The 13,040-nt window shown below is 54.2% G+C and overlaps 1 long non-coding RNA gene across 1 annotated transcript; it reads left to right on the top strand.

Moving 5' to 3' along the window:
* Nucleotides 1-59: 59 nt before the first annotated feature.
* On the top strand, nt 60-3,550 carry LOC108178747 (uncharacterized). Its single transcript, XR_001795477.4, has 2 exons — nt 60-1,331; nt 2,225-3,550. It is a non-coding gene; the product is annotated as an uncharacterized LOC108178747 (long non-coding RNA).
* The last annotated feature ends 9,490 nt before the right edge of the window (nt 3,551-13,040 follow it).

Below are 13,040 nucleotides of genomic sequence, written 5' to 3'. Positions count from 1 at the left end.
CGCCTCGCTCCCAACAGCCAATCAGGATCGGGGGCGGAGCTCCCCGCGGGAAAGGGCGGTGCCGCTGTGGGGAATCCGGGAGCCGCGCTCCTGCGCTGGGCGCGCGGCCGCCGGCGGGGCGGGGCGGGGCGGCGCGGGCTGCGAGCGTCGCGGAAACGGCGCTGTACCGGGTCATGGACGGAGCAGGGACGCTGGAGGCATCGTCAGGACGCTGGTTCGAGGCCAACTTCTACCACGAACCAGCTCTTGGCCATGACTACGCTACTCAGTCTTCCTGGGTGTTCTTTTTCTTTTTCTCTGGGGCAGGAAGATAAAAACAGAACCGAGGGGATGCACAGAACGCTCTGATCACAGCGATTGGCGTGCGGTGAAATGTCTGGAAGTGCTAGCTGTTCCTGTAAGAGGCAGCAGGTTCAAAACCAGAGCTGGGCTGGGAGCGAGGACCCTGCACTGCCTCCCGGCCCACTGATTTCACACTGACCAGGAATGAGAGCGGGCCTGATCCCCACCTTACCTGAGCTGACCAGCTGAGTCGCAACTATGGCGGGAAGCGGAGGAGGTCCAGAGTCCAGGTCTGGATGGGACGGAGAGACTCGGAGGGGTAGGCCGAACTGCTGGAGGGGTCAGCAGCAGGAGGAACCAGCCCTGGACGGAGCGGAGAAAAGAGGCCGGACACAAGCCACAGAGAACCCGTATGTGTCCTGAGGACAGGAGACCACAGGGCCCGAGGCAGAGAGTCCCTGAGAACGAGGACCAGAAAGAGATCAGAGGACCCCTGGAGACACATGGTGTGGGGGCAGAGGAGAGGAGAGGAAACGGGGGCACAAAAATAGACCTTTTGGAAAAGCCCAGCTGTCAAAGCAGGTGGGAAATGGCCCCTGTTGAGGGCTTCTAAGGCAGTGGCGTTTGGAGAGCGAGGGAGGCGGGAGAGGAAGCAGGGTCAAGCAGCCACAGCATGTGGGCGGGCCATGCCGAGCAACAGGGATTTCTGCCTCAGCTTCAAATGACCTTTCACAGTCCCTGGCGAGCAGAGCCACTGGCTGTGGTCACGGAGAAAATGAAATCCAGCCCTTGGTCACTTTTGGCCCAAGAGAACCATTGTGGCTTCATGTAATTGGTGAAAGAAGGGAAATTAAAGGGGAAAAAAAGAAGACACACTGAAATTTGCAGCCATCTGCAGAAGCGCCTTGGGCTGGTGTCTGTACAGTCGCTAGTGCTCTTTCTGCGTGGACGACGAACCCACCTTCAGTCTGTCCAGATGGATGACAGCTCGTGGGAAAGTCCACCGACCACACCGAGGCCGGGGAGGGGCTGTTTCCTGTAACTTGCAGGTGAGGCCGGGGAATAAGTTGGTTCTAAGAGAAACTGGGGTTCCCAGAGTGCTCGCTGAAGGGTGGAGGCCCAGTGGCCATCTTGACCCAGCTAAGCCCCTTCCAAAGTGGGCTCCTGGGAAGCCTCCTCCAGCCCAGACTCCTGCCTGATTTCTTGCCACTCTGTGCTCCAGCTACACTGAACTATTTTGAGTTCCCCGAAGGCTCATGTTCTGTCACCTCCAGACCTTGGCACAGGCTGTTTGCTGTGGCTGCTCACTCCTCCACCCCCACCCCCCTGAGCCTCGCAGGGCCACCTTCTGCCGGTCCTTCGGTCACTTCCTCTCTCTCTGGTCTCCCCTGCAAGCTTCTCTGGGCACCATGGGACTCTTCTTTTGCCCCTTCCTCACCCTTTAGGGTCACTGCCTGTCTCTTATCTGCCATTCACACTGGACTATGAACTTCGGATCAAGGGGGTAGAGGGAGGGGGCATTGTGGTGTAGGAGGTTAAGCTGCCACCTGCAACACCAGGATCCCATATGAGTGCTGGTTCTTGCCCTGGCTGCTCTACTTCCTATCCAGCTCCCTCCTAATGGCCTGGGAAGGGAGTGGATGATGACCACTGGATGATGTGGCCCCTGCCACCCAGGTAGGAGACCTGGAAGAAGCTCCTGGCTCCTGGCTTCAGTCTGACTCAGCGCTAGCCATTGTGGCCAGCTGGGAGAGGACCAGCAGATGGAAGATACCTCTCTCTGTCTCTTCCTCTTTGTAACTCTTTCAAAATAAATAAATATTTTTTTAAAAAAAGGAACCATCTGGGGCCCCTACTCCAAAGAGCCTTCTAGATATGTGGGACACAGGCAGAGCAGGCTTCTGCTTATGTTGCATAGATCCCTGTGTTCTGTCTCCTGCAGCGCCATGACAGCAGGACCTGGCTGGACAAGCCCAAGCATAAGACTTTCGAACACCTCTAGATGCCAATAAACATTTTGAGTGATCAAGTGCAGAAAAGACAAGACAGCAATGACCGAGGCATAACTGACTTTGCTTGGTGAACAGGACTGTTCCTACACTGAAGTCCGTTTTCTGGCAAGTTCCTCTGAGGAGGCAGTGAGGTATGACGTCACCTAAGCCCCCAGTCCTAGCTGCCAAGGACCGGCCCTGAATGTCAGGTGGCCAAGGAGTCTGATTCTCCCAGGGTTCTCAGTTCTGTTCATAGGTGCCCTTGCTCGTCACCCCCTCATCCACGCCTGCTTCCTGCCTCTTCAGCCTTGACCCACATTCCTGTAACATAAATGTTATTTTTTTTTTTTTGACAGGCAGAGTGGACAGTGAGAGAGAGAGACAGAGAGAGAAAGGTCTTCCTTTTGCCGTTGGTTCACCCTCCAATGGCCGCCGCTGCAGCCGGCGCACCGCGCTGATCCTGGCAGGAGCCAGGAGCCAGGTGCTTTTCCTGGTCTCCCATGGGGTGCAGGGCCCAAGCACCTGGGCCATCCTCCACTGCACTCCCTGGCCATAGCAGAGAGCTGGCCTGGAAGAGGGGCAACCGGGACAGAATCCGGCGCCCCAACCGGGACTAGAACCCGGTGTGCTGGCGCCGCAAGGTGGAGGATTAGCCTATTGAGCCACGGCGCCGGCTATAAATGTTATTTTTACACTGTCACTGAGAGAATAAGCCCTGCATCCCACCCTGGGGTGGTGTAGGAGGTGAGAGTCAATCAATCGTAGGGTCTCCCTTGAAAAACTATGATGTACAGCACCCCTAATCTGTCTCTGTTTGCCAGATGCACCCACACATTCAGCCCCCATGAGTGTCTGCTGAGGGCCAGGCTCTACATCAGACCCTGGAACTAGGATGGGGCATGGACCATGGTCCTTTTTAAAAAAAAAAAACTATGTATGAGGGGCCGGTGCTGTGGTGCAGCGGGTTAATGCCCTGGCCTGAAGCGCCTGCATCCTATATGGGCACCGGTTCTTGTCCTGGCTGCTCCTCTTCCAATCCAGCTCTCTGCTATGGCCTCGGAAAGCAGTAGAAGATGGCCCAAGTCCTTGGGCCCCTGCACCCATGTGGGAGACCCGGAAGAAGCTCCTGGCTCCTGGCTTCGGATTGGCACAGCTCCATCCATTGTGGCCATCTGGGGAGTGAACCAGCGGATGGAAGACCTCTCTCTCTCTCTGCCTCTCCTCTCTGTGTAACTCTGACTTTCAAGTAAATGAATAAATCTTTTAAAAAATAAAAATAGTATGTATTATGTATGTTATTTATTTATTTGAATGGCAGAATTACAGAGACAGAGAGAGAGAGAGAGAGAGAGATCTTCCACCTGCGGTTCACTCCCTAAATGGACAACAGCCAGGGCTGGGCCAGGCTGAAGCCAGGAGCCTGCAACTCCATCTGGGTCTCCTGCACACGTGGCAGTAGCTCGAGCTCAGGCCATCTTCGCTGCCTTCCCATGCACACCAGCAGGGAGCTGGCTGGATAGGAAGTGGAGCAGCTGGGACTTGAACTGGCATCCATACGGGAATGCCCTGCCACAGGCAGCAGCTTAACCTGCCATGCCACAACACTGGAAAACTGCCCCCCACTTTTTAGTTATTTATTTAGGTCCTTTTCCTATAGACTACAGTTCACAGTAAGAGTAAACTACATTCACACATCAATTTATAATCAGAATTAATGAAGAAGACAAATGGAGTGTTGCGAGAGGAACTGGAGAGGGGATCTACTTCAGATGAGTGGGCAGAAGCTCTGAAGAGGCAACATTTAGGCTGAGCCCCCCACCCCAGATTCCTGCCAGATGATAACATCTCTTCTCACGCTGGGTCCCCACAGGATGCTGGACAGTAGTGTGTCTTGGAAAGATGTAGAGTTGGGGTTCACCTCTCAGCTCTGTGCCTTCAACAGGGAGGAACTTAACCTCCTGATCTGAGACAAGCACAGTCACCACTAGAGGGCAGTGGTGAGGGCTACGGTGGAAGAACCCGGTGAGGCCCCTGGACCTGCAAACCTGGCCCTGGCCTGCCTAAACCTTGAGAAGAGTCTCAAGCCTGAACTCCATTCACTGGCCTCTTCCCACTGCCCACAGCCTGCCAGGGGCTCCGCCCGTCAGACCTCGCCCTGTCACTGGCCTCAGCCTCCACTTGGCCCTCCCCCTGCCCGAGTTAGGAGAGAGGGTCTATCTTGTGTCTCCACCTCCTCTCCTCACTTCTCTAGTTCCTGAATTCCCAAAGCTTTAACAGCGTTCGCTCTTCTCCCTTCACTCTGCCTTTGGGAATCTCCCTCATTCACAGGGCATGCACGATCTGCAGGGGAGATTCCTAGACCCTCAGCACCAGCCTGCTCACGCACAGCCAACTCTCAACTCCAAACCAGGTTGGTCCAGACATAGGTTAGCAGAGGGTATCCAGGCCAAGAAGCCATGGAAAGATGCTCCATAGCACTGGCCACAGAAGTGCAAAACACAGCCGCGTTGAGATCTCTCTTCACACTTGATAATGAGACAGGTATCTCTACACATTTGCTGGGATGTCTGAAAGCAGAAATTCAGAATTGCCAGGATGGGGATGTTTGCATAGCCCTCCAAAGCTGTCTCGCCCCCAGTCTCTTGTCTGAAGAGTCTCTGGTGACCGCTGATCCTGGTAGGCAGCAGGAAAGGCAAATCCATGTGCCGACCTGGGCGCTGGACGGTCCTCATCTCTCTTGAGATTCTCTCACTCATGCCAGTAACGTCCCTGCAAGCCACAAGGACCCCTCATTTTGCTTTGGTCTATCTATATCCACCTTCTTCCAACTCTGCTTCCTTAACCCCCGGCAACCAACAGTCTGTTCTCCATCTCTACAATTGGGTCAGTTCAAGCGTGTTCTATAAATGGGTCCAGCAGGTTGTAGATTTGAGGGGATTGGTCTTCTTCGCCCAGCATCATTCTCTGGAGACTCCTTCGGGTTGCTGCTTGCACCAGTGGTGTGCTCCTTCTCATGGCTGGTTAGCACTGCACGAAGTGGGTGCACCAGGGGCGACTTACAACACAGCAGATCCAGCTGCCGCTGTGATACTGGCATTCCACAGTGCAGTGCCAGTTGGAGTCCTGGCTGCTCTTTGTCTGATCCAGCTCCCTGCCAATGTGCTTGGGAAAGCAGCAGCAGATGACCCAAGTCCTTGTGCCCCTGCCATCCACATGGAGACCAGAATGGAGGTCCCGGCTCCTGGCTTCGGCCTGGCCCAGCCTTGGAAAGTAAACAGTGCATGGAAGATACACTTCCTCTCTCTCTCTCATACTCTGCCTTTCACATAAATAGATAAATAAATAAATATTTTTAAAGCCGGCGCCGTGGCTCACTAGGCTAATCCTCCACCTTGCGGCGCCGGCACACCGGGTTCTAGTCCCGGTTGGGGCGCCGGATTCTGTCCCGGTTGCCCCTCTTCCAGGCCAGCTCTCTGCTATGGCCAGGGAGTGCAGTGGAGGATGGCCCAGGTGCTTGGGCCCTGCACCCCATGGGAGACCAGGAAAAGCACCTGGATCCTGGCTCCTGCCATCGGATCAGCGCGGTGCGCCGGCTGCAGCGGCGGCCATTGGAGGGTGATCCAACGGCAAAGGAAGACCTTTCTCTCTCTGTCTCTCTCTCACTGTCCACTCTGCCTGTCAAAAAAAAAAAAAATATTTTTAGAAAGAGGGGCTGCTTCTGTGGTGCAGTGGGTTAAACCACTATCTGTAGCTGGTCACTCCCCAAATGGCCATGAAGGCCAGAGCTGGGCTGGGCTGAAGCCAAGAGCCAAGAGCCAGGAGCCAGGAGCCAGGAGCCAGTGGACCTTCCTCCACTGCTTTCCCAGGCACATTAACAGGGAGCTGGATGGGAAGTAGAGCAGCCAAGACCAGAACTCGCACCCGTAATGGGATCTCCCAGCATCACAGGTGGCAGCTTTACCTGCTATACCATGACACCAGCCCTGAATAAATACATCTTTTTAAGAAAAGAAAAAAAAAAACTCTTCACCACAGTTTATTTCACTATTCACCCATTGATGAACATCTAGGGTGTTTCCAGTCTGGGGTTGTTACAAATAAAGCTACTATAAACCTCTGTGCATTTTTTATTTTAGATTTTATTTATTTATTTATTTGAGAGGTAGAGTTACAGACAGAGGGAGAGACAGAAATGTCTTCCACCTGCCAGTTCACTGCCCAACTGGCCGCAACAGCCGGAGCTGGGCAGATCCGAAGCCAGGAGCCAGGAGCTTCTTCTGGGTCTCCCAAGTGGGTGCAGGGGCCCAAGCACTTGGGCCAAGTTCTGCTCCTTTCCTAGGCCATAGCAGAAAGCTGGATTGGAAGAGGAGTAGCCGGGACTAGAACCAGCGCCCATATGGGATGCCGGCACCGCAGGCAGAGGATTAACATTGTGCCACAGTTTTGGCCCTGGGCATACATTTTTGTATGAACAGAAAATTTCATTTCTGAGACAACAATCAAGAGTGCAAAATCTGGCCATATGATAGAGTTGCATGTTTGCTTTTATAAGAAACCGCCAAACTGTTTTCCAAAGTGCCTGTGCCGTTTTACGTTCTCATCAGTGTTGTGTAAGTGATCCACTTTCTCTGCATCTCACTAGCAGCTGGTGAGGTCCCGATGGTTCATTTTGGCCCTTCCGGTAAGTGTGCCCTGATAACTCCTTGTGGTTTTAATTTGTGCTTCTCAAGCTCAGAATGTTGAACATCTCTTGTGTGCTTATGCACCTTCTCTATGTCCTCTTTAAAGAAATTCTCTTTGTGTCTTTTGCCCACTTTCTAGTTCTACTGTTCATTTTTAGCAGCGAGTTTTGAGGATTCTTCATTGTTCTAGATACTTGTTCTTGTGTGAGATATGCAAAGTTCTGCAACTATTTTCTCCTAGATTGCAGTTGCAGCTGTCTTTGTTATTTTGTTATTATTGAGAGAGAGAAATTCTTGTTGCACGTTCATTCTCCAAATTCTTGCCAGCAGTCAGAGCTGGGCCCGAGCAAGGAGTTGGGAGCTGGGAACAAAGTCCAGGTTTCCCATGTGGATGGCAGGTACCCAGTTACTTGAGCCATCACTTCCACCTCCCTGGGTCTGCATCAGCAGGCTACACGTGTCCAGTCCTCCTTGTCCTTTCTCCAGCTCACACGGCCTCTCCTCTTTCCAGCCAGACCTCTTGAAGGGTACTCATTGCCTCCGCTCCTCCCTACTCCCTTCAGCCTGGCCTCTGTGCGCCCAGGCCCTGGAAGTCCCTGCGGGCCTACCAGCACCAGAAGCTCATGGATGCTTGTAGGAACCTCTCCAGGGTTCCTTGAACAGCTCCAGGCCATCAGCACTCCCCGGGTGTCTCCCTGCAGCCTGTCTTGTCCAGCTGGGCCCTCCTCTTCTGTACCCTGTAAACACTACAGGGCCTCAGCCTTCGCTCTGAGCGCTCTTCCCATCCTCTGCACTCTCCCTGGAGACCTGCCTGCTGCCGTGCCTCAGCAGCCCACACTGTGCTCGTGGACCCCAGTCTTTAACTCCAGGAGGCACAGAGGAGGTGTGTGGCCAACATCTGTTGAGCGAGGATGTGGCCAAAGATGACCCTGTAGCACCTGAGTCCGGCTGCTCCTCTTCCCATCCAGCTCTCTGCTATGGCCTGGGAAAGCAGCAGAAGATGGCCCAAGTGCCTGGGCCCCTGCACCCACACAGGAGACCCAAAAGCAGCTCCTGGCTTTGGCCTGGCTCAGCTCTGACCCTTGGGGCCATCTGGGGAGCGAACCAGTGAATGGATCTCTATCTCTCCGACTTTCAAATAAATAATCTTAAACCACCAACAGCAGCAACAAACTGCACTCCTTTTATGTCCAAACACCCAAGTTTTCACACTTCCTGCTTGGTGTTAGGGCTGTGCTGTGTTCTTCCCAAATCCATGGTGGGGTCCCAGCACATCTCAGAGCGATTCTGTTTGGAAATACAATCCGTGCAGAAGATGAGGACTTTGGCCCCAATCCAAGGGGACTGGAAATGTGAGCATGGACACGCGAAGCTCCCTGTGAAGACACAGTAGAGCCATGGACAAGCCAAGGGGAGGCGTGGGGGAGCCCGTGGGAGGAACCGATGCTGCTGCCACTCTGACCTCACCCCGGCCCCAGAGCCCTAGGAAATAGCTGCCCGGCGTGTGGAACTGTTCCAGCAGCCCCAGGAAACCAGTTTCTTTGGTCCTGGAGAAGGCATTTGAGGGCTAGTGTTCGAGGCCTCACAGACGGACTCAGGGCCCAGAGTGCTCACTGTCTGGCGGGGGAGACAAGACAGAGCAGAGCAGCCAGCCAGGGCCGCGATACTCAACACGGTCCTCCAGCCCGTGGAGGGAGGCCTGCTGCCTGTTGGGCTTGGGGAGGGGAGGGTTAATGCTCTTGCTGTGAACATGGGGGTTGTGCTGGTACAGATGGAGGGGGAGTAGACAGAGGCAGCCTGAGCAAAGTTGAAGTGAAACACACAGGGGTGGGCAGATGGCCAGCGAGGGCGTGTGGGGACAAGTGGCAGGAAGTAAGCTGGGGGTGTGGTGGAGCCAGCTTTATGGCATAGTGAGTTAACCCTCTGCCTGAGATGCCGGCATCCCATATGGGCACCAGTTTGAGTCCTGACTGCTCCACTTCTGATCCAATTCCCTGCTAATGGCCTGGGGAAAGCAGCAGAAGTTGGCCTAACTGCTTGGGTCCTTGTACCCATGTGGGAGACCCTGATGAAGTGCCTGGCTTCAGCCTGGCTCAGCCCCAGCTGTTGCAGCCATCTGGGGAGTGAACCAGCAGGTGAAAGACCTCTAACTCTGCATTTCAAATAAATAAGCTTAAAAAAAGGCGGGGGGGGGGGGGCAGGCTGGGCATGTGGGCTGGGACTCCGGGATTGGGCCTTGGGGGGATCTGATGCAGGCACTGACTGCTCCTGAGAAGGGCCGCGCAGGAGAGCCGCCTGGGTGGTCGGTGGGACAAGAGCACTGAGGACTCCCAGGTGTCCTTGGGACAGACCCAGGGGAGGAGGTCACTGGGAGCTTGCATTTCCTCCTGTCTTCCACCTGCTGAGGACCTGCACTGTGGCCAGTTCTGGGTTTGGGAAGTTCCTCGCCCTCTAAGGGAGATAAACTTTCCCCAGGTTGGCCCAGCAGTCCTGTTAGGCCCACACCCCAGCCTCCTCCCCAGACCAGCAAAGGCAGGGGAAAGCAGCCAGTCTGGCTCAGCACGTGGGGCCCAACACCTCCACTCCCTCATCTGAAAGATGGGGGTCAGAACCCTCACACTGCCTCCTCCTCCGTGATGGGGTAACCCAGTGCCAGTCTTGCACAACTGCTAAAGGGGGTTCTTGGGTACACAGGCCCTGGCTGAATGCACACACATGCTGCCTTCACCATCACAGGCCCAGTAAGTTGCCCCTCATGGTGTCCAGCACTGTCACTCACCAGAAAGTGCATACGGCACAGCCAATTAACAGATGGGAAAACTGAGTTCAAGAAGCAAAGGGTCTTCTGCAAGTTCATGAAGGTGTCCCGGCCAGGGCTGCCCCCCACCACGTGAACTTGCCGTTAGGCCTGAGTGGCAGTGTCCATGGTTTGCCTGCCTCCCAGAGTGTTTGACGGTTTCAACTTGGAAACGTGAACTCTTCTCACCGTCCTGAACCTTTGGGACCAACAGGACATGGGTCTTCATTGCTCACAGCCTGAGAAGGGAGAAACAGGCCCTCGGACTCCCTCACCACAGCAGAGCCGGGAGCCGGAAGAGCCTCGGGAGAACAGACGGCAGGGAGCAGCTCTGGATTCAGCAGGAGTGGGGTACGAAGCCCCTCTAGCCTCTCCTCTCCACGTGTAGAAAACGGGGCTGAAAGTTTATTACTTTTTTTTTTTTTTTGGACAGGCAGAGTGGACAGTGAGAGAGACAGAGAGAAAGGTCTTCCTTTGCCGTTGGTTCACCCTCCAATGGCCGCCGCAGCCGGCACGCTGCAGCCGGTGCACCGCGCTGATCCGATGGCAGGAGCCAGGTGCTTCTCCTGGTCTCCCATGGGATGCAGGGCCCAAGCACTTGGGCCATCCTCCACTGCACTCCCTGGCCACAGCAGAGAGCTGGCCTGGAAGAGGGGCAACCGGGACAAGAACCCGGTGTGCCGGCGCCGCAAGGCGGAGGATTAGCCTAGTGAGCCGCGGCGCCGGCCTGAAGTTTATTACTTTTCAGGGAAGCTGAAGGTAGAATTCTCAGTACTGCCGCCTGCTCCCTTTTCCTTCCGATGGAAGCGCTTCCTAGTGCTCGACAGTGTCCTTGCTCCTGCAAGACGGACTCGCTTGACAGGAGAACCAGTGCACCTGCTGCAGTTTCTGGAAGACACCACCCTCCCCTGGAGTCAGAGTGGGGGTGCAGCCCTTGGCCTCCCGCTGCTGGTCTGCCCTTCTCTGCTCTCAGCCTCAAGCCCGGCTCCACTATCTCCTTACCCCGAGGGGCTGCGAGTATCCCTGTTGCTGGCTGGCGCTCAGATCTCCACAGTATCCATGACCCGCAAGCTCACTTAGCTTGGGCCTCAGGTTTTCAGTTGAGAAACTGATGGTTCACTGAGAAGGGACTTGGCCGAGGCCAGCAGGACTAGAATGAGGTCCCTGGATCTGTTTGAGACATTGCTCCCTCCCTCCTCGGACAGGGAGGGGCTGTGCAGTAGCGAACATACACAGCCCAACTCCTCCTAGCAAGGTCAAGTCCCCCTCGTCAGAGTAACTCAGAGGGTGCCCCTCTGCCCTACAGCCCCTCCCCAACAGCTCTGGGACCAGGTATAAACCGCCCGCTGGATGAGATCATGGGGCTGGCCTAGCTGGCTCGGGGGGTGACTTCCCCACACACTGCCACCTTGGCAGTTTCCCTGCAGAACAACTGTTTGGCTGGCTGAAGTCTGCTAGTAACTCGACTCCCTTTCAAACTGTCAACACAGCGTTATCATCCACCTCATTAAAATTGATGTCAGCACAACGTGACGGCGGAAGGTCACAGCACAAGGGAACCCCCTTGGTTCTGTCACTTCTCTCTGGCAATAGGGTGGTGTAGCCATACTAGGAACGCCGGACCCCCTCAGCAGCGCAACATCCTTGGGCATCCACTTCTGGAGTCCCAGTGGTGCGATGGAGGGGGTGGGGTATGGCCTGCACATCAGGTGGCCAAGTGTCAGACACAGCTCCAGGGCTGCACTTGCCTGTTGTAGGTGTGAACTAGAGGGGAGAGCACAGCAAAGCCGTGGCCAAGTGTGTTCTGGGCTAGGCTCTTTCATGACTTCACCAGGACACCTTGGGCCAGTCCTGGACTCTCCCATGTCTCAAGGAGCAATGGCCCACCCACATCATCACACTTGAATCCAAGCAGAACATGCCTCAGCGGACCCCAGAGGAGCTGGTCAGGACTGTTCACCCAGTACACCACAGTTCCACCTGGCACACAATGTAAATCCACACATATATGTATAACTCAACTACTTGCTGCAAAAACTGGAAACTCCTCCAGTTGAGACAACTCCTAAAATACAACCTGTTCTGTGACCTCATCCCCAAGAGACCTGCTTCTCTTAGAACTTCCCACTTTGCAAAGAAACATGAGACATGTGCAATCTGGCTGAATTGCCTAAATATCCTCACTGGCCACATGGTCAAGCCAATATTTTACAAAGCGAATGCGCAAGAAAGGTCTGACCTCCAAGGCCCTTCAGAAGGGCCCAAATTACTCCTCCAGGCTCATCTTCCATTCCTTTATGCTTTTCTCATCACACCTGCCAATCTGCATCTACCCAGCAACTTCCTGCCTCTGCCCTCTATCTCCTTCCTCAACTAGACTGTCCGGTCTAGTCCACTTCCCCAGCTGCAGCTGGATGGCACCTGAACATTCTGTTGGCTCTCCAGGCCCCGCCTAGTAGGTGTCACTCACATGGATGTCTGTCTTCTCTTCCATACTAGTCACTGTGAACAGCAAGGCTGGCTCCCCCGACTGCCCAGACAAATCTCAGGTGTTTGGTAGACATGGCCAATTCCATCAACTTCAAAAACCAGAGAAATGTAATGAAGGTAATTTAGGGGAAAAAAAAAAAAAAGACAATTATGGTGGGCACTAATCCAGCCTCACTGATATCCTTATAAGTAGAGAAAGCCTGGACCCAGACACACCAGCATTTCCCTTCCAGAGAGAAAGATTAGAGAAACCAAACCTGTCAACCTGTTGCTCTTGCACTTCCAGCTTCCAGAACTGTGAGAATAAATCCCTACTGTTTAAGCCAAAATCAAAAACTAGGGAGGGGGGAACCATCCATAATGGTTTCTAAGTCCATAACAACATAAACCCTTCAGGACCCCTAGGCTACAAAACAAACCACTTTACAAGGCACTGAACATTGGGGCCATTGCTCTGGTCTAACAGGTAAAGCTGCTGTCTGCAATGCTGGCATCTAATTGGCCGCTGGTTCTAGTCCTGGCTGCTCCACTTCTGATACGGCTTCCTGCTAATGCACCTGGGGAAGCAGAAGACGGTCCAAGTGTTGAGCCACTGCACCAGGTGGGAGACCCGAAAAGAAGCTCCTGGCTTTGGATCAGCCCAGCTCTAGCTACTGTGGCCATTTGGGGAGTTAACCAGCAGATGGAAGATCTAACTCTGCCTTTCAATTAAACAAATAAATCTTAAAAAAAAAAAAAAAAAGATATTGAATGTTTGCTAAATGGCCTTGTAGTCAGAAAGTAAACACCGGTTAAACA

The sequence above is a fragment of the Oryctolagus cuniculus genome, chromosome 1, assembly GCF_051225735.1.
Source record: "Oryctolagus cuniculus isolate XC-2025 breed Fujian yellow rabbit chromosome 1, ASM5122573v1, whole genome shotgun sequence".
NCBI lineage: Eukaryota > Metazoa > Chordata > Mammalia > Lagomorpha > Leporidae > Oryctolagus > Oryctolagus cuniculus.
Note: the sequence above shows the minus strand (reverse complement) of the source record. Positions and strands in the feature narration are given on the sequence as shown.